Below are 24470 nucleotides of genomic sequence, written 5' to 3'. Positions count from 1 at the left end.
AAATGTACAGTCATGCTGAGTCAGTCAGGACTCACTATTGATACTTTTGTTTCTTAAAACCAGATTTCTATATGTAGTGTAGACTACCCTTGCTCTCTCAGTCTTCCTGCTTCAGCCATCCAAGAACTGGTATCATCAACAAAAGGAGACCAACCATGTGCAGAACCCAGGGTATGTGTATGTGTCTCCTCTCCTGGCCTGCAACTGTGCCTTGATAATCTGCAAAGACCCTCTTGCCAAATCGGTTCACTTTGAAAGTAACAGGGACGGAGCCTCAGTATCTTTGGGGACACCACAATCAAAGTCAGAGCACTAAGTATGATGCTAACTCTGGAGAGTAGAAAGGACAAGGATTTGGGACCTGTGCTTACCTGAAATCTATGGGCCACAGGCTCTTCCCATTCTCTAGACTTTCAGGAAGAGTTCCATCCCTCTTCAGGTCTCCTACAGCATCTGCTCTGGTCAAAACATCCCATTCAGCAGATAAGCTAGGTGAGACTCAGGAAGTCCCTGAAACTGATCAGATGTAGTATTCCCCTCCCTCTCCAAGTTTCTAAAAACTGTAAGGACTGCTGAGGAGATGGGACAAACCAAGTGTATGAGTGGAAAGCTAGAATCCAGCCACTGCTCAGGCCACAATACCCAGCAGCAGCCTTTCTCCTTTCACAGATGGGGACACAACATATTGGGACCGTATCTGTTGAGTCCCTAGCTGGTAGACTTCCTGGAGCTAGGATCTCTCATGGGGGCAGGGAATAATGGATCGGGGGTAGGTGAGTTCTCATCAAAGGGGTGTTGGTGGCCACACATATTATTCTCCAACCCTTCTCTACTTCCTGCCTGAGAAATAAAGAGTCTTGCTGCAGGCTTTGTAAAACCTCACCCATCCTTAGGAGGAGGGTACGAGAAGGAGCTTCCACTTTTGGCACATGGGTCCTCATATCCTCCCTCCGTGGCCTCACCATATTGTCTGTCTCTGGTGCTGGGGTCTGAACTCTCCTGAGAGTTCCCCACAAGTTGCCATCTATCTGTCTGTCTGTCCATGGTGTTAAACAATCCTGTCTTAATGTCTGAGACCTTACACCAAAGCTGCCTGGAAAATGCCCAAACTAACAGGGCTGTGCAGATGAGATATTTTCTTAACTGTGGAGCTGCCTGAAAGGTGTAGTGAAGTGAGCTCTGGGTTTTAAGTTAACATAAGCCGTCATCCATGCTGGGCTGGGCTTTCTGTGATGCAGCTGGCTTTTGAGTCATTCCTACTCCTGTAGGTAACCCCAATAAACTCACTGGCTCCCCAAGTTGGACTTCAGCACTCCCCTTACTTTGATCTGTTGTTGGTTCCCTATCCAGGGTAAGAAGACATTTACTTACATCTCCCAAGAAATAGTGTCCTATAAAACCAGGTTATGTCTCAGGAGGGTCTACTTTTAAGGACCCCCCTTTCCCCTCCAAGTTTAGATTTTTTATTCTTTGAGACGAAGTCTTATGTAGCCCAAGCTGACTTCAATACTTTATGTAGGTGGACATACATGCCTTTGAATTCTTAATCCTCCTGTCTCTACCTCTCAAGTGCTAAGATTCTAGGCGTGCTTCACCAGAACTGTCTACTCTTCTTATCCTAGATTGAACAACTCTCAACCCAGAATGCCACCCCTTCCCATTTCCCAGAAAAGCCTTGTCTGGGCCCCATAGTGGTTCCCTTATCCACTGCCTGAGAGCAGTAAGCAGGCCATTTGCTGCACATTGTTGGAACACAGAACTCTTAGGGTCATTAGATATCATCCATCCCAACTTCTCCTCTCAGAGATGGGAACATTGAGTTCCCAATGGGAAATTGAAGGATTCAGCATGGTGGTGTGTGCCTGTAACCCCAGTACTTAAGATGTTGAGGCAGGAGGAACAGGAGGTCAAGGATAGTGTTGATTATATAGCAAGTTTAATGTCAACCTGGGCTAAAAGAAACCTTGTCTCAAAAATATAGGGTGAAATGGAAGTGGATCTTTCTCATTTGAGGCGACTGGCATTGGGAAAAATTTAACATCTTTACCATGAGAGCCTTGGATTGAAATAAATGTATAAGGGAAACTCTGGTACTTTCAGGGGGTGACCAGAAACTAATTGAATGGGCATGTACCCCATGGGAAACAAAGTAAGGTCTCACCATATTCATCTAATGAATCCGTTGTCAGACTGCTACCATGAACAGATTGGATTCCCCATACATGTGTTGAATGAGTACACTGGTCATTTCTCTTCTTCTTCTTCTTCTTCTTCTTCTTCTTCTTCTTCTTCTTCTTCTTCTTCTTCTTCTTCTTCTTCTTCTTCTTTTTAAACAAAGCTGGCAGAATAGGCTGCTCCAAACAAAGCTGGCAGAATAGGCTGCTCCAAAGTAGAGCCTAAGGGCAGGAAAGGAGCCTGGTGAGTGTCATGCTGGCTGAAGAGATGGGAGGCCCACAGAATCCTGCATGGGGTTTATAGTGTATATGGCTAACAGGGAGAACAGGCGACTGAGGACAAACAGATGCAGTATAACAGCTGCACAGCTGCTTTCTTCTCTTGTTGTTGGTCCCACCAGCTTGTCCAGACTTCTCCCTGAATCTGGGTCCTAGTTCCTGGTAACTGCCCAGCTTCCATGGTCCTATAGGTAAAGGTATTATTCTTCAACAGATGGCAAGAGCAGACTGTCATTGGTTTGGGGATAGACTTAACAGTAGCAGCCCTTGTCACAGTTACTGAGGTCCTGGGGACACTAAGGGACAAATTTCTTTGTGTGATCATGTAAGGAGGATGATGTGTCTTAAGTGTACTCGAATCCCAGTGTGATAATAATTACCAATCACTACTTTCTACCCACCATATACCACATGATGTCTGAAAGCTTAATTAGATTAACTAACTAGACTCCCCAAACAGCCCTTTAAGATATATACTTACCCCTGGGATGGTTAATTTTATGTCAGTTTGCTGGGCCACAGTACACAGATATTTGGTTAAACATTATTCTGGATGTTTCTGTGAAAATGTTTTATGGATGGGATTCATTTGAAAAGGTAAGTTGGTTGCTTCTCTTTCTTCCTCCCCCTCTGAGTTCACAGCATCTGAGTAGCTAGCCATCTGCAAACCCAGAAGGGAGCCACCAGTAAGAACCCAATGAGTTGGTACCTTGATCTTGGACTTCTAACCTATAGATCTATGAGAAATACTCCTCTGGGTTTAAATATTCCAGCCTATAGTATTTTGCTAGGACATCTTGAGCTGACAAGACTATTATCGGCTACTCTCTGAGACCGCTGGCACTGTATACTGGTACTAAGGTCAAGGTCTGGACTGTAGAAGCAATCACCACATATTGGTTAAACAAATAAGTAACAGCGTGAGAAGAATATTCTTAGACAAAGACCTGGCTAGACTGCTGATCTTCAATAGTTACAAGCTCCTGGATGCAGCAGGTGGTAACAGTGGCTCACAGGAGGTAGGAGTGAAGTCTCAGAGGATGTTCTGGGACTTGCCCTGGCCCAGCTGTCTAGTGACATCTTGATGCCTCTGAAGGAAGGCTCCTCCAGGCCGGGCGGTGGTGGTGCACGCCTTTAATCCCAGCACTTGGGAGGCAGAGGCAGGTGGATTTCTGAGTTTGAGGCCAGCCTGGTCTACAGAGTGAGTTCTAGGACAGCCAGGGCTACACAGAGAAACCCTGTCTCGAAAAATCAAAAAAAAAAAAAAAAAAAAAAAAAAAAAAAAGAGGGTAAATGTCCCTGTCATACCAACTAGAGGTACAGATTGACTATTTGAAGACTATCAAGACAGAACTCTCAGAGGACAGAACAAACACTTCACAGTCACAGAGATTTGAGTCTGGGTAACATCTCCCACACACTCACACTTTTGCTGTTTCTCTATGTTTCTTTTTTTATGTTTTGTTTTTAAGACAAAATATTCATCCATCCATCCATCCATCCACCCACCCACCCATTTTCAAGAATCTCCTGTAGCCTAGGCTGTCAGTGAATTCACAATATCCCCAACAATGACTTCTCATTTCTGACCCTTCTGTCTCTACATTCTGAGTTCAGATGCTGGGATTATAGGTGTGAGTCCCTGTGCCTGGTTTGTGTGGTGCTGGGGATCAAACCCAAGGTTTTGTGCATGCTAGTAAGCACAATACCAACTAAATTAACTCCCTAGTCCATGGGCTCACTTTGTAGCTCAGACTCTTCTGGAACCTACTGTGTAACCCAGGATAGCCTTGAACTCTGGACATTGTCCCACCACAGCATCCTAGGCTGAGATCACAGGCAAGCACCACCTTGCCCAGTCATTTCCTCCCCAGAGTAACACAGACAATACAAACCTCTGCAAGGCGTGCTTCATTCTCTCTGCTTCATCCCAAATCATTTTCTGATTTTTATTTTGCGTTCACTTCTGCCTTTGGAACTGGGAGGGAAGGAGGACACATGGCCATTGTGTAAGCCAAATCACTGTGTCCTGGTTGTCATAACCATGTAACTCAAACCTGCCCAATCCAGTGACTCTCAAGACTAGCAGAAGCCTCACGCTTCCCAGCCACTTAAACCCAGCGGATGTGGATGGAGCCTGGGTAACAGCAGCCAGGATTGCCCACTCAGAGCTTGTGCTCAGATGAAGTCAGCAGTTAGCTGGAGCACATCTGAAGCCTAATGATGTCATTTCATCCTTCTTGATGCTAATCTAATGCCCTTCATGGGCTTTTCCTGGCTGACAAAGTCTCATTTTTCAATAATAATAATTAAAAAAATGCTCCTAACTGATCTGCTCCCTCCTGGGGCTGCTTTGAAGATCAAGTGAGGAATTCCATTTAGAGTTCTCAGTCTCAGTCAGCTATTATGACATTAATGTAATGAGGGAGAACTAAGCCATTACTGCCGCTGTTGCCCCTGTTGTTGGCTGTGACTGGTGCAGCCTGGCCTGCAGTTGCAGCTCTAGTTGACTTCCAGCTGCAGAGATCTGGGGTAGACCCAGGTGGAGCTCCCCAGGGCTTCCTTTGTTTGGAAGCTGCGTCTCAGTGTGAGCCTCTGGTGGCTTCCCTGCATGCTCATCACGCTGAAATTGCAGCCTTCCCAGCTGTTGGCTATGGAGACATCCCAGAAAATGAGGCTGGCTCAGTAAATATTGAACCAAATTATGCAAATGAGTTCACACAAGCAACTCAGCTGCAGAAAGAGAGTCTGATTGATGGAGCCTGGCCTAGTCTGTAGGACATCCCTCCCTCTTTCTTCTTGTCAATGCTGTTAGCCAAAGACTAACACTTGGGTCCCACTAGAGAGGTGGGCATACGATGGGGGACCTTGGCTGATCTAAGACCCATTGAGGAGGAGAACTGGAATTGCTTTGGGAGGAGGAGGAGGAGGAGGAAGAGGAGGAAGAGGAGGAAGAAGAGGAAGAGGAGGAGGAAGAGGATGAAGGCAGTTGTACCCAGTTCTTTTTTTCCTTCCCTCTTCAAAGACACTGACTTGATAACTGAACCTTTAAGGCCACAATCTGTCAAGGTGATTTCTCACCCATTAAGGGCCAGAAGGCACCCTACAGAAACAATGGGACAATGGCCCTTTTCCCCCCTGGGAGATAACATTTTTCATGGAGTTCACTGAAGAAAAACCTAGATATGGGAGATGAGGATCTGACACAGGGTGGGCAACTTCAAATTGAAAGACCTGTGTGCTAGTGGAAGGCATGGGTGAGATGAATTGGAGGCTTCTAGCAATCCAGTGGACACTTCCATAAAGGTCCTGTGTACAAAGGCATTTGCCTAAGGACAGGCAGTCTGTAACTAGAGCCATGGGCTCACATGAAATAGAGTCAATGACTGGTGCATCTTTTGGCTTTTGAGTCACTAACCACAATTCCCAACAGTAAAAGACCAAAGGAGGAAAGTTTCATATTGATGCTGATCTACATGTTAGACCATCATGGTGGGAAAAACAGAGTGGAGAGAATGTAAAACCATCACAATGGAGAAAGCTGAATGTAGAGGTGAGTGTTCTCATTACTCTAGAGGAATTTTAATCCAGCAACATGGCTGTTCTGGCAAGGGTTCACATTCAAAGATACAATCCTGTTGGAATGCATATATGCCACACATCTTTAATCCCTCTGGCTGGAATAGAAACACTTATAGTATACACTTTTAATCCCTAACAGTGAAGGTAAAGTTAGTTTGTAGAAGGAAGCAGTCATGTTTGAAAGTGACGTCTAATTGAGGGGCAGACATAGTGACTAGTGACGAAAGATTTGACAGAATCTGTCAGAGATAAGATACAGCCAACTCATAGAAGAACAGCACAGGGAAGAAGCTACTTAAGAGAAGTACGTGTGCCACACGTACAGACACACACACATGCACACTCATATATATGTGTATTATATATATATATATATATATATATATATATATATAGAGAGAGAGAGAGAGAGAGAGAGAGAGAGAGAGAGAGAATGAGCAGTTTATGAGTTCTGTTCAGTTTGTGCTAGTTTGTGCAGCACAGGTCAGCAGAGGCAATTGAAGCCAGAGAATACGGAGCCAAAAGATTAGAAGAAATTGTCAAAGTTAGTATGAAGTTAGTATGAAGCCAAGTAGAGCAATTCAGTGAGAAGCTGAGCAAAGCCAGATAGAATCAGTCAGCTGGGAGAGGAGTTTGAGTCAGAACAGCTGAGTTGAACCAGCCAGACAGTTTCAGAAAGAACTAGAAAGGGTGAGCTTATTCAGCAGTAAGCCTCTGAGATGATAATTACACCAGGCAAATAAAAGTTACTTTTATACATTACCATGAAAGCAGAGTGGGCACCAGAAGCAAGGGCTAGGCTAAAACTTTTAAAGATTGCCCCCTTGTGACCTACTTCCACCAGTGAGGCCTCATCTCCTGAAACTTCTGTAGCCCTTCAAAATGCCACTACCAGGGTTCAAAACCCAAGCCTGTGAAGGACAGTTCAAGTTCAAAACATCACAGCTGAGGTGTGTAGACAGTTTGGTCCCCTGTGCAGATCCCAGCCCTTCCCGATCTGTCACTTGAAGGAATGGGGCTGTGGGCCCACACTGAAGAGTCTGAACAGGGATGGAAGAAGCCCTCCCCTGAGATCCAGATGGCCAGAGAAGCAGCATGGGAATGAGCCTTCTCTTGTTCCTCCATGGATGACTATGAGGCTTGATGTAACAAGGGCATCAGGGCAAAGGGTTGCTTTGGTGATGAAGGACTTGATGCTCTGTGTGTCCTGCCAGGTAGTGTAATGAGATGGACTTGGGAACTCTCAGGCAGCAGTGGCCATGGCCACAAGGTCATCAAATATCACTAATGCTTCTAAAATGGAAAATGAAGGAGAACCACTTACAAGTTCTTTTGCTATGTGTCTAGAGGAAACAGGGAGCCAGGAGTGGGTAGAAGGAGCATCCTAGCAGTAGGGAGGTACTGTATACTCCCCCCACCTCTGGTGCAGCAAATGGCCACAAGCCACAGTAGTTTGAGTGTACGCAAATGCAGTATCTTACAGCTCTGAAGTCAGAGCTCCCACACGTGTGTCTTTGGGCTAAAACTAGCTGTCTTTGTGTTGAGAACCGCACTACTCCCTGTTCGGGCGCCAAAAATGTTGAGGCCCTCTCCACTCCACACTTGGCGGTCACTGTATCCTGGCCCAAGCTGCCCCTCCAGTCCTCAGGTCGGGGTTCAGCAAGAGAGAAAGTGAGGACGGACTTGAAGAGTGGAGACCAGACAGAGTGTGATTCAATCCCGTTTATTCTTCAGTCTCTCTTCCTAGTCCAAGTTCCAAGTCTTGAGTTCCTAGTTCCTAGTTCCTAGTTGTACTCCTTTTTTCTCTTCCGAGTGTCTAATGTCTACTCCTACTCCTCTTGTCTGAATCTCTGTTACTCCAAATTATTCTCCAAGTTGTATTCTCTAAAGTGTCTGATTCTCAGCTCTCTCTTCTGTCTGCCTCTAACCTTTTATATGTCTCACTTCTAAGCCATGACTTCAGGTCACGCCTTTAATCATGCCCTTAGGTCTTGTCTCTAAATCTGATCTCTAAGCCACACTCTTTTTTTTTTTTTTAAGATTTATTTATTTATTTATTTATTTATTTATTTAATGTATGAGTACACTGTAGCTGTCTTCAGACACACCAGAAGAGGGCATCAGATCCTATTACAGATGGTTGTGAGCCACCATGTGGTTGCTGGGAATTGAACTCAGGTCCTCTGGAAAAGAACAGTCAGTGCTCTTAACCACTGAGCCATCTCTCCAGCCCCCTCTAAGCCACACTCTTAAATCACACACCTTTAATCTCACACACCTTTAATCTCACAAACCTTTAATCTCACACACCCAAGGAAAGACCTGGGTATCCAAAGCAAGATGTTATCAGAGTGTGCTCAGCTGTTGCAGGCTATTGTAATACAAGTCACATGTCAGGGTATATGGCTCAAGATGGCTGCAAAGCTGATAGCCACTTTCTACTAAAAGTCGTCCCCCAACATCTTTGGAGCTATCTCCCTATGTGGCTCTAGGAAAGAATCCATTTCTTTCCCTTTCCCAATTCCCAGAGGCTTCCCACATTTCTTACCTTGTGGCTACATCACTCAGGCCTTGTGTCTGTTGTCTCTTTGACTCTCTGATCTTCCCATCTCTCTCTTTGGAGACCTCTGTGGTTGGTTTTATCTGGGTCACCAAGAGAATCCAGAATAATCTTCATCTCTAAATTTGGTTTTCGTTTTTGTTGTTGTTTGTTTTTATATTTACTTATTTGTGTGTTGGGGTGCATGCATGAGAAAATCAGAGGTTAACTTCTGAGAGTCAGTTTTTTTTCCTGTTACCATTCAGGTAATTCAGAGGCCAACTTGTGAGGAGATCAGAGGCCAACTTGTGAGAGTCAGTTTTTTCCTGTTACCATTCAGGTAATTCAGGTTCCAGAATTGAATTCAGCTTATCAGGTTTGGAGCTAAGCTTTCTTACCTGTTGAACCACCTTCATGGTTCTAACTTTCTTTCTTTCTTTCTTTCTTTTTTGTTTTGTTTTTTGAGACAGGGTTTTTCTGTGTAGCCATGGCCGTCCTGAAACTCACTCTGTAGACCAGGCTGGCCTCCAACTCAGAAATCTGCCTGCCTCTGCCTCCCAAGTGCTGGGATTAAAGGCATGCGCCACCACTGCCTGTTTTTTTTTTTTTTTTTTTTTTTTTTTTTTTTAAATTGTTTATTTAATGTCTATGAGTACACTGTAGCTATCTTTAGACACAACAGAAGAGGGCATCAGATCCCATTGCAGGTGGTTGTGAGCCACTATGTGGTTGCTGGGAATTGAACTCAGGACCTCTGGAAGAGCAGTCAATACTCTTAATCGCTGAGTCAGCTCTCCAGCCCCATCCTAACATTCTTATTTCAAGAATAACTAGCAACCTCAACTTCTTCTGCCATGCAACCTAATATACTCACAGGTTCTTTGTTTCTTTCTTTTGTTTCCATGTGCATGTATGTGCATGCTTGTGTCTATGTGTGCATATGTATGCACATGCACACATAGGCTAGAAGTCACCCTCAGGTGTTGTACCTCAGGTGCCATCTACCTTTTTAAAAATGTGCTTTTGTTTATGTATATATGTGTGTTCATGTGCCAGTATATGCAAGTGGCTTCAGAGGCCAGAAAAGGGTGTCAGATTCTCTGGAGCTGGAATTACAGGCTGTCATGAGACATTGCACCTGAGTGCTAGGAACTGAACTAAGGTCCTCTGCAATAGCAGCAAGTACTCTTAGCCTCTGAACCATCTCTCCAGCCTTCTTACCCTCCTCTTCCTCTCCTCTTATCTTTTTTTCAGAGTTTCTCAAAGTTTGAAACTGGCCTGGAACTCACCTGATAGGCAAGGTTTGGTTGTCTGACAAACCCCTGGGATCCATTTGTCTCCTTATAGGGCTGGGATTGCAACGAGCACTTTCTTTTCTAAACATGGCTCTGGGAGGTTGAATTCAGGTTATCAGGTTGTCATGCTTGCAGGGCAAGCACTTTACCAATTGGGCTAGCTCCCCAGACCCAGGATATGGTTTCTTTTTAAAGATGTATTTATTTATTTATATATTTATATATAATAAAATATATTTATAAATATAAATATTTATTTATATTAATTAAATAAAATTTATTTATAAAAATATTTATAGCTGCCTTCAGACACACCAGAAGAGGGCATCAGATGCCTGTTACAGACAGTTGTGAGCCACCATGTGCTTGCTGGGAATTGAATTCAGGTCCTCTGGAAGAACAGCCAGTGCTCTCAACCACTGAGCCATCTCTCCAGCCCCAGGATATGGGTATTTCTATGATGTATTATTTTGCCTATCAAAGACATGGTTTAAACAAATTGAATGAATGCTATTGTAATGTGCCGGGAGCCAAACTCAGGAAATTACCTGCCGTCTTAGAAAGTCTAGTCAGTACAAGGTTAAGAAAGGACATTCACAGGTCTCAGGTCCCAGGAACTTAAAGAACGTCTGGCATTTCCTTGGAGCTGGCTATGACAGTGGGATGGTCTAGGGCAATAAGGATTCCATTGTAGGATGGCCCTAAGCAATGACCCTCGCCCAAACTTCCCGGTTTGCTGTGTCTTTATAACCTGCCCCAAAAATTAAAGTTTCAGAGCTTGATCAGAACCCAGACTTGCTCTCCTTCTTTGTGTCTCTTGTCCTTTCATTTGTTCACCCCCTTCCCTAAGGTCTCGTCGAATCCCCGCAGGCCCGGGGCAGTAATGTAACCTCAACTCTTCCTACAGGCTGTCAAGTCCTGGAGGAACCAAGTCTTATTTGGTAATATTTTACCCTCATGAAAATGAGCAAGAAACCCGCCAGTGAGCCTGATGACATACTGCCCATGTGAACTAGAGACCATGGACACCACACTGTTGCTCTCCACATGCCCTCTGATTGGTTGGAGACGTCCTCTTTCCAGTTTAAACAAGAAGCTTACAGACATATGTGCCATATTGCAGACAGGGAACAACAATAAAATATCTCTCTCTCTCTTTTTTCTTTTGTTCTCATCCTTTGTCTCCATAGTCCAAATCTTTATGGTTTTATAGTTCAACATCCCTAAGTGTTTCCACTTTCAATTCTATGGGATCGTGTTTATCTGAAATTATTCTAGCCACAGGAAGGGTAGGCTGGTAAATTCAGAGAACACATAGCTGTCTGTAAGGAAAACTTGCAACTGGGAATTGAGAAGCAGACAAGTTCTACTGAGACCAAAAATTCTGCTCCTGTCAATCATCTGTGAGACACCGAGAGAGGATTCTCTCTCCTTCTTTCTTTTTTGCCAGACAAGGGTTGTAACTCTGTAGGCTTTGGTTCTCATCATGAAAACCCCCGCCCAGTAAGCCTCAAGCCAATCTTGTTTTCAGTTTAACTGTGCCATGGTCTTTCTTATCTCTGTTAGTTTATCTCTTCCCACACCTGCTCAGGGACACCTGCTACATCCAGTCCCAGGAGGGAAGTCGTGATTTGGGGAAAACCCCAGCTACACTCACAAGGGCTGTTTTTTGTTCCTGCTGGTCTGCTTCCTCCTCCTCTTCCTCTTCCTCTTCCTCCTCTTCCTCCTTCCTCTTCTTCATCATCCCTCTTCCTCATTATTCCTCTGACTGTTCATCCTTCCACCTTCAGTTCTGATGGTAACTGGTTTGTGCACAGCACTGGCTCAAACCAAAAGATGAGCAAGTCTAGGTTTCCCTTGTGAGGGGCAAGGAAGAAAACTAAATGTTTTAAGCCAGGCGGTGGTAACACATGCCTTTGATATCAGCACTTGGGAAGCAGATGCAAGTAGATCTTTATAAATTCCAGGCCAGCCTGGTCTACAGAGTGAGTTCCAGGACAGCCAGGGCTACACAGAGAAACACTGTCTCATAAAACCAAACCAAATCAAGCCAAAACAAAACAAAAAACCAATTTACTAATTTAAAGCATTAATCAGGAGCTAGAACGGTGGCACAGTGGGTAAGGGACACTTGCTAGGCAAGTGTGAGAACCTGAGTTTGGATCCTAATGCCCATGTAAATGCTTAGTATGATAATTCTTCATAGATCTTGAATGAACAATTCTTAGCTTCATATAGAAAAAAAATCCAGAATCGATAAAACAATCCTGAACAGTAATCCTGAAAGAATTGCTGTAGGTCTCACCATCCCTGACTTCAAGCTGTGCTACAAAGCTATAGCCATAAAGACATCATGGTATGGACATAGAAACAGACATGTTGACCCATGGAATCAAAGTGAAGACCTAGACATAAATCCACACACCTACGGACACCTGACCTTTGATAAAGAAGCCAGAAACACACTGGAAAAATAAAAGAAAGAAAGAACATCTTCAACAAATGGTGCTGGTCAAACTGGATGTTACATGTGGAAGAATGCAAATTGATTTGTACTTATCACCCTGCACAAAACTCAACTCCAATTGGATCAAAGTCCTCAACATAAATGAGACACATTGAACCTGATTGAAAACAAAGTAGGGGATAGCTTTGAACTCATTGGCACAGGATAAGACTTTCTGAACAGAACACTAGTAGTGCAGGCACTAGGATCAACAATTAATAAATGGAACCTCACAAAATTGAAAATCTTCTGTAAGGCAAAGGATCCCACCATTTGGACAAAAGAGCAGCTTACAGAATAGGAAAAGATTTTGTTGTTGTTGTTTCGAAACAGGGTTTTTTCATGTAGCTCTGGCTATACTGGAACTTGCTCTGTAAACCAGAAACCCAGAAATACAACTGCCTCTGCCTGCTGAGTGCTGGGATTAAAGGCATGTACCACCATCACCTGGCTTAGGAAAACGTTTTTTACCAACATCACACTTGACCGAATATTAATGTCCAAATATATAAAGAACTCAAGAAACTTAGATATCAAGAAAGCAACCCAATTTAAAAATGGGTACAGATCTAAACAAAATTCTCAACAGAAGAATCTCAAATGGCTAAGAAGCACTTAAAGAAATCTTCAACATCCTTAGCCATCAGGGAAGTGCAAATTAAAATTATTTGTAGATTTCATCTTACACTTGTCAGAATGGCTAAGATCAATATCACAAGTGACAACACATGCTGGTGAGGCTGTGGAGCAAGGGGAGCACTCATCCATTGCTGGTGGGAGTCATCCATTGCTGGTGGGAGTGCAATCATGTATGGCCACTATGGAAATCAGTATCATGGTTCCTCAGAAAGATGGGAATCAATCTACTTCAAGATCTAGCTATATCACTCTTGGGCATACACCCAAAGGATGTTTCATCCTACCACAGAGACACTTGCTCAACCATGACCATTGCTACTCTATTCATAATAGCCAGACATTGAAAACAACTTACATGTCTCTCAATAGAACAGATAAAGAAAATGTGGTACCTTTACACAATAGAGTGTTAGCTATTAAAAAATAGTGGATGGAATTATAAAAACCATCCTGAGTGAGAAATCTCAGACCCAGAAAGATAAATATAGTACATATTTGCTTAAATGTGGACATTAGGCATTAATAGATGATAAACAGACTACAATCTGTAGAACCAGAGGAGTTAGGTATAGAGAAGATGATGGGGGGGTGGAGCACATAGATCTCATTGGGAGGAGAAAATAGAATAGATCTTATGGGTGAACTAGGGATGGGTGGGAATGAGAGACTCAGGTGGGAACAGGAGGAGACAAGTTGAAGGAGGAGATTTGGAGAGACACAGCTAGAAATGGGGGGCATTTGAGGGGTCAAATGGAAAGCTAGTGTAGTGAAAACTTCCTAAATTATATGCAGGTGATCCTAATGAAGTTTCCCGATAATGTGGGAGACAGAGTCTCAACTGGCCATCTCTTGTCACCAAGCAAAGCTTCCAGTACCAGAACTGGGTTACATCAAAAGGAGTTGTTGGGCAAGGAGGTTCCATGGAAATCCCCAAACAACCCAGCTTGTCAATACAGTAGTTTGCTCTCCACAAACTGACAGCAAGGCCTCGTTGCTGAAGACAACACCCACACAACTCACTGAACATGGTGAGATCAAGGTGGCGCCTACATAGAACTTTCACACCCAAGTCTTAGTGTCTTTGGTACAGAAAAGTACTCTGCTGGCTACCAAAAGAGAAATTTAAACATCTTCGAAGTCACAAAACCTCTGAGGTACAATGCTGTCCTGCCTGCAAAATATGTCGGGGCAGTGGTAGCACAAAGCTTGTGGGGGTAACAAATTAATGCCTGATTTGACTTAAGTCCCACTCCATGAGATGGAACCAAACCCTGACACATTTGAGTGACCAAGAAACTAGAGACTAGAGAGTTCTGAGACCTAGGTAAAACCAATTAATTCTGGTCTTAAAAAAAATTAAGAATAAAATGACTCTGAATGATAGATATTCTGTATACTCATGTTGCCGGATGGTTTTATGGTCATTTTAGAGTAAGGAGCTTCCAGGGGCTGGAGAGGTGGCTCAGTGGTTAAGAGCACTGACTGCTCTTCCAGAGGTCCTGAGTTCAATCCCCAGCAACCACATGGTGGGTCACAACCAATGCCCTCTTCTGATATATCTGAAGAGAGTAACAGTGAACTCACATACATAAAATAAATAAATAAATCTTTTAAAAAGTGCTTCCATAAGGTCGGCTGTAGGCAAGCCTATAAGGCATTTTCTTAGTGATTGATCAGAGGACACGCAGAAGTGGGTGGTGCAATCCCTAGGCTGGTGGTCCTGGGTCCTAGAAAAAGCAGGATGAGCAAACCATGGGGAGCAAGCCTTTAAGCAGCACCCCTCCATGACCTCTACATTAGCTCCTGCCTCTAAGTTACTGCTGTGTTTGAGTTCCTGTCCTGACTTCCTTCAATAATGAACAGTGACGTGAACGTTTAAGCCAAATAAACACTTTCCTTCCCAACTTGCTCTTGGTCATGGTGTTTTATCATAGCAATAGCAACCCCAACTAAGACACTCAAACACTGGTGCTCTGTTCAGTCATCATGAGAGAGCCCGTGTCAGAACAAGTTCCAAGAATGGAGCTGTGTGAAGAGAATTCTGAGAGCTTGTAAGAAAATTCAGGAAAACAAGACAAGAGTCTTGTGACCTCTGTTCCTTCTAAACTTGGGTTTGTTCCTGGAGCACTCTTTGCCCCTCCCAGATGGAGAAAATACAAGTGAGTTTACTTCAGATTGCCCATTATCTTACTTTTGTTATTCAAAACTGTGTCCCCACGTGGCTTGTCCTTGAGTCTATATACACTTGGAAGTCATGCAAATTTTGCTTATATGACCTTGCATATTTCCTGGCAAGCCTTGCCCTTGTGATTCTATATGGCTTGAACTCATTTGAACTTTGCTCCAGTGACCTTGTTAACGCTCATAATATGAATTGTTTTATGCTCTAAATGAAGTTGGCTATTGGCGGCGACTTTAGTCTGCCTCGTTTTTTAGGCTCCATTTTCTCAGGTTTATTACACCAACTAGAGTGTTCCCAACTGCTGCAGAAGATGGGAACAAATATGGAGATCCACAGCTAGGTAACACACACACACACACACACACACACACTTGCTGTTGCTGTTAACCTCAGGCTGCCCTGCCTGGCCACAAAATTACCCTGACTCTTGACGACAACAAGATATCTGATATTAGTCTCCACAATAGTCAAGTATTTACGGTGCCTCAGAAACCAGAAACCTCTGACCATACCAATAACTTATTACAATAATATTTGCATGTAAAGCTGTTTGGGGAAAAATACTGTGTGGCACACTGCAGTGTGCAGTGTCACTTCAGTGAATAAATGTGCCATGGAGAGGTGAGAAAGATGGCAGAATGGAGCAACATGTGCACATGGAATGACAAGAGGTGGAACTAGAGCGAGGCAGCAGTGGTGACCGGTATCTGAGCATGGCTGTGATGGACAGGGGAGCATGCCATTGCATAGGGTCAGCAGGGTGGTGCAGTGTGCAGCAGCCTGGCTCTGCCCCCCCACGCTGCAGCTGCACAGCCGCACAATCACACTGGCTCTGAGCAAGGGCAGGATGTCCAGGATGGAGAGCAGTTCATTTTCTGGATTGGGTCTCCTCCAAAAACCTCCATAGTCTGGTCCATGTTGGTGTCTGTAGTCTGTACTGTGGCTTGGGGCCATGTTGAAGTCTGTGGTTCATCCTGCCACCAGAATTCATGTGGAAGCCCATGATGTGGCTGCCACTGGCTGTTTTAAACAAAAAAGCTTCTCTTGTTATGGTATTGATGACCGCAGACTCACAGTTGAGAATGAGAGAGTTTTTTTTTTTCCCCTTTAAGACAGGGATTTTCTGTGTAGTCCTGGCTGTCCTGGAACTCACTCTGTAGACCAGGCTGGCCTTGAACTCAGAAATCCACCTGCCTCTGCCTCCCAAGTGCTGGGATTAAAGGTGTGCGCCACCACTGCCTGGCTGAGAGTGAGAGATATTGAAGGATTCTATGACAACTCCTCTCCCCTCAAAAAGAAGTAGTGTAGACAGGAAGCCTTTGAAGAGAGTTTTTAAAAATTGTGATCGGAATACTGGGGCGTAGCTCTTCCCAGCTGGTGGCTTCTGGAGGAGGTGGAGGGGTGGAGTGTGCTCAGTTAAGGGGCTAACCACTGGAAGTTTGACCCTGCTCCACTGAGTATATGGGCAACACAAACTGGACTTGGTAGGAGTGTGGACTGAGAAGGAATGGGGAACAAGTGTGAAAAGAGTGAGTATATGAAATTCCCCCCAAATCAATAACAATATGATGTTGGAAAATTACATACATATATTATATGTATATATGGTATGGGGAGCATGTATGTATGTACACTGGTGCATATGTAGAGGTCAGAGGACAACTTGCAAAAGGTCGTTATCTCCTTCCACTCCTATCACAAGAAGCTTCTCGAAAGGCCCTGAGTAGAGACATCATCAATGGATTTAACCAGCAGAGGACCCATATGTTATAATAGTGACCTGACAAGCAAAGTGTGCCCACTAGTGCAAAAGGCATGACTGTAGGTAACTGATTGCATCTGAGGCCTGATCCACAGGAGAGAATCTATGCCTGGTACTGTGAATCTGGTTAAAATTCCATGGCTCACGGAGGTCACAGGCCCTCAGTCAGGAACTACTTTTGTTTTGCTAAATGGACATGCTTGTCAAACTGATGTATGTATGTATGTATGTATGTATGTATGTATGTATGTATGTGTATTAATGTCGTGTGCCACCACTATGGCATCCAGCTGACTTTTAAACAGTTGTATTTGCACCCTTTTGTTAGTGCTGCTCCTGCCCCGGCCCGCGGGGATTCGACGAGACCTTAGGGAAGAGGGCGAATGAATGAAAGGACAAGAGACACAAAGAAGGAGAGCAAGTCTGAGGTTCTGATCAAGCTCTGAAACTTTAATTTTGGGGGCAGGTTATAAAGACACAGCAAACCGGGAAGTTTGGGCGAGGGTCATTGCTTAGGGCCATCCTACTATGGAATCCTTATTGCCCTAGACCATCCCACTGTCATAACCTTATTGCCCTAGACCATCCCACTGTCATAGCCAGCTCCAAGGAAATGCCAGACGTTCTTTAAGTTCCTGGGACCTGAGACCTGTGAATGTCCTTTCTTAACCTTGTACTGACTAGACTTTCTAAAACAGCAGGTAATTTCCTGGGCTTGGCTCCCGGCATGCTCCCAGTCTTTTCCAGAGAAGCTTCTTTCTGGAACAGGCAGCAGTCAATGCAGAATTTATTACTGATCAAAGTGTTGACCGTAACTGACTGTACAGTGCTCGTCATCAAGTGGAACGTTTATGAACCACCAGAATCCCAAGGCTCAGGGCACACCATGGAGGAAAGGAGAAGAAAGAACGGGAAGAGTTGGAGCATAGAGAGGAACGCTGTGAAACACCGTTTTCTGGACATGATGTGACGTGACCTTTGCCCTAATGAGCTCATAGCAGCTGTGGTTACTGTAAGGTCAAGCCTGCCAATATCCCAGCATGCACCGAAGGATGGAGAAGACACTGTACCCGATCTGAAGCTATTGGCAATTGATGGAGAGAAAAGGGGAGGGGGAGTCATTTTTCTTCAGGACTGTGGCACTGGCATGTTGTACATGATCTCTCCTGGATGGTCCCCCACACAGGTGCATACAGGCAGCACTAATTAGACTCAGGGTTTTTTGTTTGGTTGGTTTTTTGTTTGTTTGTTTGTTTTTTTTTAAGAAGAAATGAAGGTGGGAGGGAGAAACATTGGGAATGTTGAGGGAAGTGGGAGGGGACTGGGATGGATGTGATCAAGTTGCATTACATGTTTGTATGAAATTGTCGAAGAATAAACTTAGAAATCTATCTTGTAAACAGCTGCCAGGCCTAGTGCTAAGTATTTGTAATTTCAGGAGGCAGAGGCAGGAAGAGTGTGAATTTGGAGCCAGACTAAGCTACATATCGAGGCCACGTTTCTATCCAATAAACACAAACACATTTGCATGTATGGGTGCATAAAGATGTGGAGGAAAAACTACTAAGTAGCATTTATGGTGGTTCTCTTAAGGTGAGAAGATTCTAGATGATATTTCTGTGTTCTGTGTTTTATAGTTCTAACGAAAGAAAATCTACACACATTATTTGTAAATAATGTAAAATGTAATTCTTTTTTTCTCTTTATTTATTTTTAGTTTAGTTTTGACAATCTATGTTAGATAGATTTATGTCAGCTTGTCACAGGCTAAAGTAACCCAAGCGGAAAGAGCATCAATTTAGAAAATGCCTCTGTGAGACTGTGCTGTAGGCAAACCTGTAGAGCATTTTCTCAATTAGTGATTGATTGATAGGGGAGGGCCCACCCTCCCACCCTCACCCCCACCCCCACCCCCTTGTAGGGGATGCCACCCTGGGCTGGTGATCCTGGGTTCTGTAAGAAAGCAGGCTGAGCCAGCCATGAGGAACAAGCCAGTAAGCAGCACCCATCCATGGCTTCTGTATCAACTCCTGCCTCCAGGTTCCTGTACTGTTTGAGTTCCTTTCCTAACTTCCTTTGATGATGAACAGTGATATGGAAGTACAAGCCGAATAAACCCTTTCCCCCACAACTTGCCTTTGGCCATGGTGTTTCAACGCAGCAGTAGAAACCTTAACTAAGACCCAATGACATATATGTATGAGATATATCGAAATTATAATAACCTCCCATCTACTGTCTTGTCCACCTCTGACTCTCACTAACGCCTTTTCTTTCTTTCTTTCTTTCTTTTTTTTTTTTTTTGGTTTTTTTGAGACAGGGTTTCTCTGTATAGTCCTGGCTGTCCTGGAACTCACTCTGTAGACCAGGCTGGCCTCGAACTCAGAAATCTGCCTGCCTCTGCCTCCCAAGTTCTAGGATTAAAGGCGTGAGCCACCACCGCCCGGCACTAACGCCTTTTCATAACTAGTTCCTCTCCTATTCCTCTGTGTCTCTCTCTGTCTGTATGTCTTTGTCTCTGTCTCTCTCTGTGTCTCTGTCTTTCTGTGTGTGTGTGCCCGGAAGACATGCTTGGCTTGTACAGGTAGCCACAGCTGTCATGTGTTTGTGACTGTGACAGTCACTCCGTATCCAGCAGACAGCACACACAGCTCCATCCTCCAGTCTTTCCTGTCCCTCTTCTGTGATGTCCCCTGGATGCAGAGGGTGTGATATGGACGTCTCAATTAGGCTGAAGCATTCAATATCAAAATTCAAACTAAAAGACACCCTAAATAGGGAATAACTGATGGGTCCTAATAGCTTGAGTTACATTTACGATATCCGTAGCCCTGTCCATACATGTCTATTTGCTCTCCTGGCTTCTAACTCTTTCTCTCTGGCTCTTGCACTGCCCTTGGCATCTTTAGCATCTGAAGCCAGGTTTGTTGAAAAAATGGCAAATGAATCCAATCCTGCCACCTACAGAGAATAGATATCAAAGTACTATACAAGCCAAATACATGATAGCTTAGGAAGCATGCATATCCTCATTTTGTTAACCATTTAAATATTGTTTATTCTTCATCACAACAGCTAGACAGAGAGTGATTGATTTCAGCCACCTTTGATATTTTTCTGAGTTTAACTGGCAACACTAGCATTTGGATATTGTGCCCTTCCCCCCACCATGGGCAGGCCCGAGAGACCTTGTTTACCACAACAAGACCAAGTGATAGGATCTAGGTGGAGTTACCCACCTTGGCTGCCCAGAACACAGAAGCAGAACTGCCCCTGGGCTTGCCTTGAGACATCTCTGGCAACATCTCTGACCTGGAACTGACTATGGATTATCCCACCCATCTGAAACCAGGAGGGGTTGTGGGTTGGGCCTTCCCCCCTTTAAATTGAGAGCTGAACATTAAAGCTTTGAGCCTTGATCAGAGAACTTTGTCTTGGCTTCATCTCTTCTCGCCCTCCGTCCCCTTTCATTCCCAGCCCCCTTTCAGGTGAACCCAGTTGACTTGTGGCCGCCGGCGGCAACAGGATATTTTATATTTTCTGTCATTACTAAGGTGTATTGTCAAAGTAAGAGACTGCAAATATTTTACTTGGCAGTTTGTTAACTTGGTTATATATTTTTGAGACAGGTTCTCACTGTGTAGCTCAGGCTGCCCTAGAATTTAATATGTAGCCCAAGTGGACCTTGAAGCCTCTGTCTTCCTGCCATAGCCTCCCAGAAGTTGGGATCACACAGTTCTCTTGGGTGTTTGTTTTCAATTCATTTGTAATTTCAGTTACAAAGCTAACAATTTGGGTTTTTTTTGTTGTTGTTTTTTTTTTGTTGTTGTTGTTTTGTTTTGTTTTTCGAGACAGGGTTTCCCTGTGTAGCCCCGGCTGTCCTGGAACTCTGTAGACCAGGCTGGCCTCGAACTCAGAAATCTGCCTGCCTCTGCCTCCCAAGTGCTGGGATTAAAGGCGTGCGCCACCATGGCCCGGCCAAAGCTAACAATTTGTAAAATTACAGGGAGGACTGGGCAATCTGAGTTCCTAGAAGTTCTGTGAGTCCATAAAAGGTTGATATACCTTTCTCTTACAATATTAAGATCTTGGGCCGGGCAGTGGTGGCCCACACTTTTAATCCCAGCCTCTGGGAGGCAGAGGCAGGTGGATTTCTGAGTTCAAGGCCAACCTGGTCTACAGAGTGAGTTCCAGGACAGCCAGGACTACACAGAAAATCCCTGTCTGGAAAAAACCAAATCTGCCTCACCCCCCCCCCCAAAAAAAAAAAATCTTGGTGCTGAGGAGACATTCATTCATTCAATAAAGTGTTTGCTGTGGAATCATGAGGAACAGCATTCAGGCCTTAGTGCATAGGAAGCAAATTCAGGTGTACACATCTGTAATCCCCAGACTGGGGACATGGCGACAGGAGGCTTCCAGAAGACGAACACCACAGGGATTCCCTCCATCTCCAGGGTTCACAGTTTTTCCTCTCCCTCTTCCATGATGTTCCTCCCTGGGCCTTAGAGGGCATAACTGAGATGTCTCAATTAAGACTGAGCATTCACGTCAAAATTTAGCTCAAATGTGGAAGTCAGCCAAAAACAAACTATGTAACTGATGGGTGCTCGTGTGTGTGTGTGTGTGTGTGTGTGTGTGTGTGTGTGTGTGTCTGTTAAAAGTAAGTTGGGGGGCTGGCGAGATGGCTCAGTGGTTAAGAGCACTGACTGCTCTTCCAGAGGTCATGAGTTCAAATCCCAGCAACCACATGGTGGCTCACAACCATCCATAATGAGATCTGATGCCCTCATATGGGTGTCTGAAGACAGCTACAGTGTACTTACACTAAATAAATAAATAAATTCTTTAAAAAAAAAAGTAAGTTGGGGCTGGAGAGATTTCTCAGTGGTTAAGATCATTGGTTGTCCATCCAGAGGTTTTGAATTTGGTTCCCTGTATCTACATGGTGGCTGTAAGTTCATCACTTCAGTTCCAGAGGATCTGATGCCCTCTTCTGGAATCTGCAGGCACCAGGCACATACATGATGCACATATATACATGCATGCAAAATAATTATATACATAAAAAATACATCACATATATGTATACACATACATACACACACATACACACACACATATATATAATTTTTTTTGCTAGGTTGTTTTTTGGTGATAGGGTCTTACTGTGTTACCTAGGCTGTCCTGAGGCTTGAATTCATCCTACTTAAGTTCTGGGAATATAGAATGTGCCATCACACCTGGCTAATTATAATCTTTAAAGAGTTGACCATGTCGAGGAGACAGTGCAGGAGAGGCAGTCTGCAACCTTCAGTGAGATGGTCAGAGTGAGACTTTGTTATAGAGGGCAATGCAGGCCAGGAGGCTACCTGACAGCTGTCTGTGAGAACCTAAGGTCAAGGTGTAAGCATGACAGACAAATCAGAGAGCTGTAAAAGCAACTTTTATTCTCCTGATGTAGCTGTTTTCTCAGAGATTTATTGCCTCTGTCTGCTAACCTAGGCCTGGTCCTAGAAGCTTCTAGCCTCCATACAATCTAGCCTAGACCTAGAATGTTTTTAGCTTCTGAGACTTCCTGCTGAATAAACTCACCCTTTCTAGCTCTTTCTGATCTCTGGCTGGAAGATCAAATAAGCTGTTCTGGCTCAAACTCCTCTCCTAGCTGACTGATTCAATATGGCTTCTTTCTTAGCCTCTGAATTGTTCTTCTCGACCTGACATTAATTTTAGCAATATGTTTTAATCTTCTGGCTCCTTTTTTATCCTTTGGCTCATTTTGTCTTCACCTGTGTCTAGCTTGTTCTCTCTTCCTGTCAAATCTTTCTCCAACTTGCAGCTTCGTCCGCCCCTCACTTTCAAGCGTGGTGCTTCAGTCTACAAAGTAACTTTCCCTTCATTGTTCGGGATTAAAGGTGTGTCCTGAGTGTAGGTCTGTATTTCCGGCTAGAGGAATTAAAGGTGTGTGCTAAGGGCTTAGCCACACCACCACTAGAAACAGGCTTTTCCAATAAAAAACACAGCCTCGGGGTTCACAGTGTGATCAAATATCCTGCAAGGGAGAGTGGAGAGATCCAAGGTGTCTGGGGTAGAGCGAGTGGGAGATGAACAGAGGGAGGTGACATTTAGTGACATATAGGGAACTGGAAACAGATTATAGATGCCACAGTACTCTGAGTGCAACAGGAAACAATCCTGGGGTTCAAGGAAAACTGTGGCCTTAGGTGACACATGCTTTCAAAGACTCATTCACACTCAGCTGGGGGGCGGGGACCAGACTCGGCAGGGGGCAAAATAAGCAGGACAAGAGGCTGCTCTACAACTCCAGAGAGATGCATGAAGGCAGCAGGAAAGTTTCTTTTCCAGAAGGATTCTGGCACTTCCTAATCAACTGAATATGGAGGCTGAGAAGGTAGACAGGTGCCAAAGATGGATCAAGGTAAGCTAGTTACTTTTCTTGCAACTGTGACCAAACGCTTGATGAGAAACAACTTACAGAGGAGAGTTCATTTGGTTTACAGTGAGGTGATAATGGCACGCCATCAGGAAGCAGAAAGTGGACCGGAGGTGGGACGGGTTTATAAAAACCTCAAGGTCTGCTCCCACTGGTTGTCTCTTCCAACCAGGCTGTGCCTCCTAAGACCTCCATAACATTCCCAAACAGCACCCTCAACTGGAGACCAAGTGTTGAGACACGAGTCTATGTGGGACATTTCCTGTTCAAACCACAACACACGGTTTTTAGCGTGAGTAAATGGAAGATAGGGGCTCTCTTCATCTGACACTGAGAGTTCCCTGGGTGAGGCAGAGTGGCTTCCATTTTGGTCTTGCTGAACTTGAGGTGTCTCTCAGATGCCCAAGAGAGATGTCAAAAGACTACAGAGTAGAGGTTCTCAACCTATGGGTTGTGACTCCTTTAGGTAGTCAAACAACCTTTAACAGGGGTCACCCATGGCCATTGGAAAGCACAGATATTTACATTACAGTTCGTAACAGTAGCAAAATTACAGTTATTAAAGTAGCAAGCAATAATTTTATGGCTGGGGGGTCACCACAACACAAGGAACTGTATTAAAGGGTGCGTCCTTAGGAGGGTTGAAAACCGTATAGAGTATAGAGGGATCTAGAATCAGAAGTATTGGTTTCAAGATAATAAGGAAACTAATATTACTGAGGACTGAATGCCAGCAGAAAGAAGGAGAAGTTGGAGACTAGGAAGGACTTACCAGTGAGGGTGAAAGAAGGGAAAGGGGGGAGCTGAAAGGTGAGAAGGGAGAGTGCATGGGAGAGGAAGGGAGAGAATGAGTTCACACTGAGTAAGTGTGCCCTGTACACTACAGGGTACAGAGTGGGAAGCCTGAGAACACGCCTGTGGATTTTGTGGCTCAGAAGTCACTAGTGATGAGGACTTTGGGGTGGGTCTAGGGAGTTCGTGGCTATGGTTAGTTTAAGAGAAGGCAGAACTGGAAATTGGAAATAGAACACACAGATAAGACGCACGAGGGAGCTTCC

This window comes from Arvicanthis niloticus, chromosome 5, assembly GCF_011762505.2.
Source record: "Arvicanthis niloticus isolate mArvNil1 chromosome 5, mArvNil1.pat.X, whole genome shotgun sequence".
Classification (NCBI taxonomy): Eukaryota; Metazoa; Chordata; class Mammalia; order Rodentia; family Muridae; genus Arvicanthis; species Arvicanthis niloticus.
Note: the sequence above shows the minus strand (reverse complement) of the source record.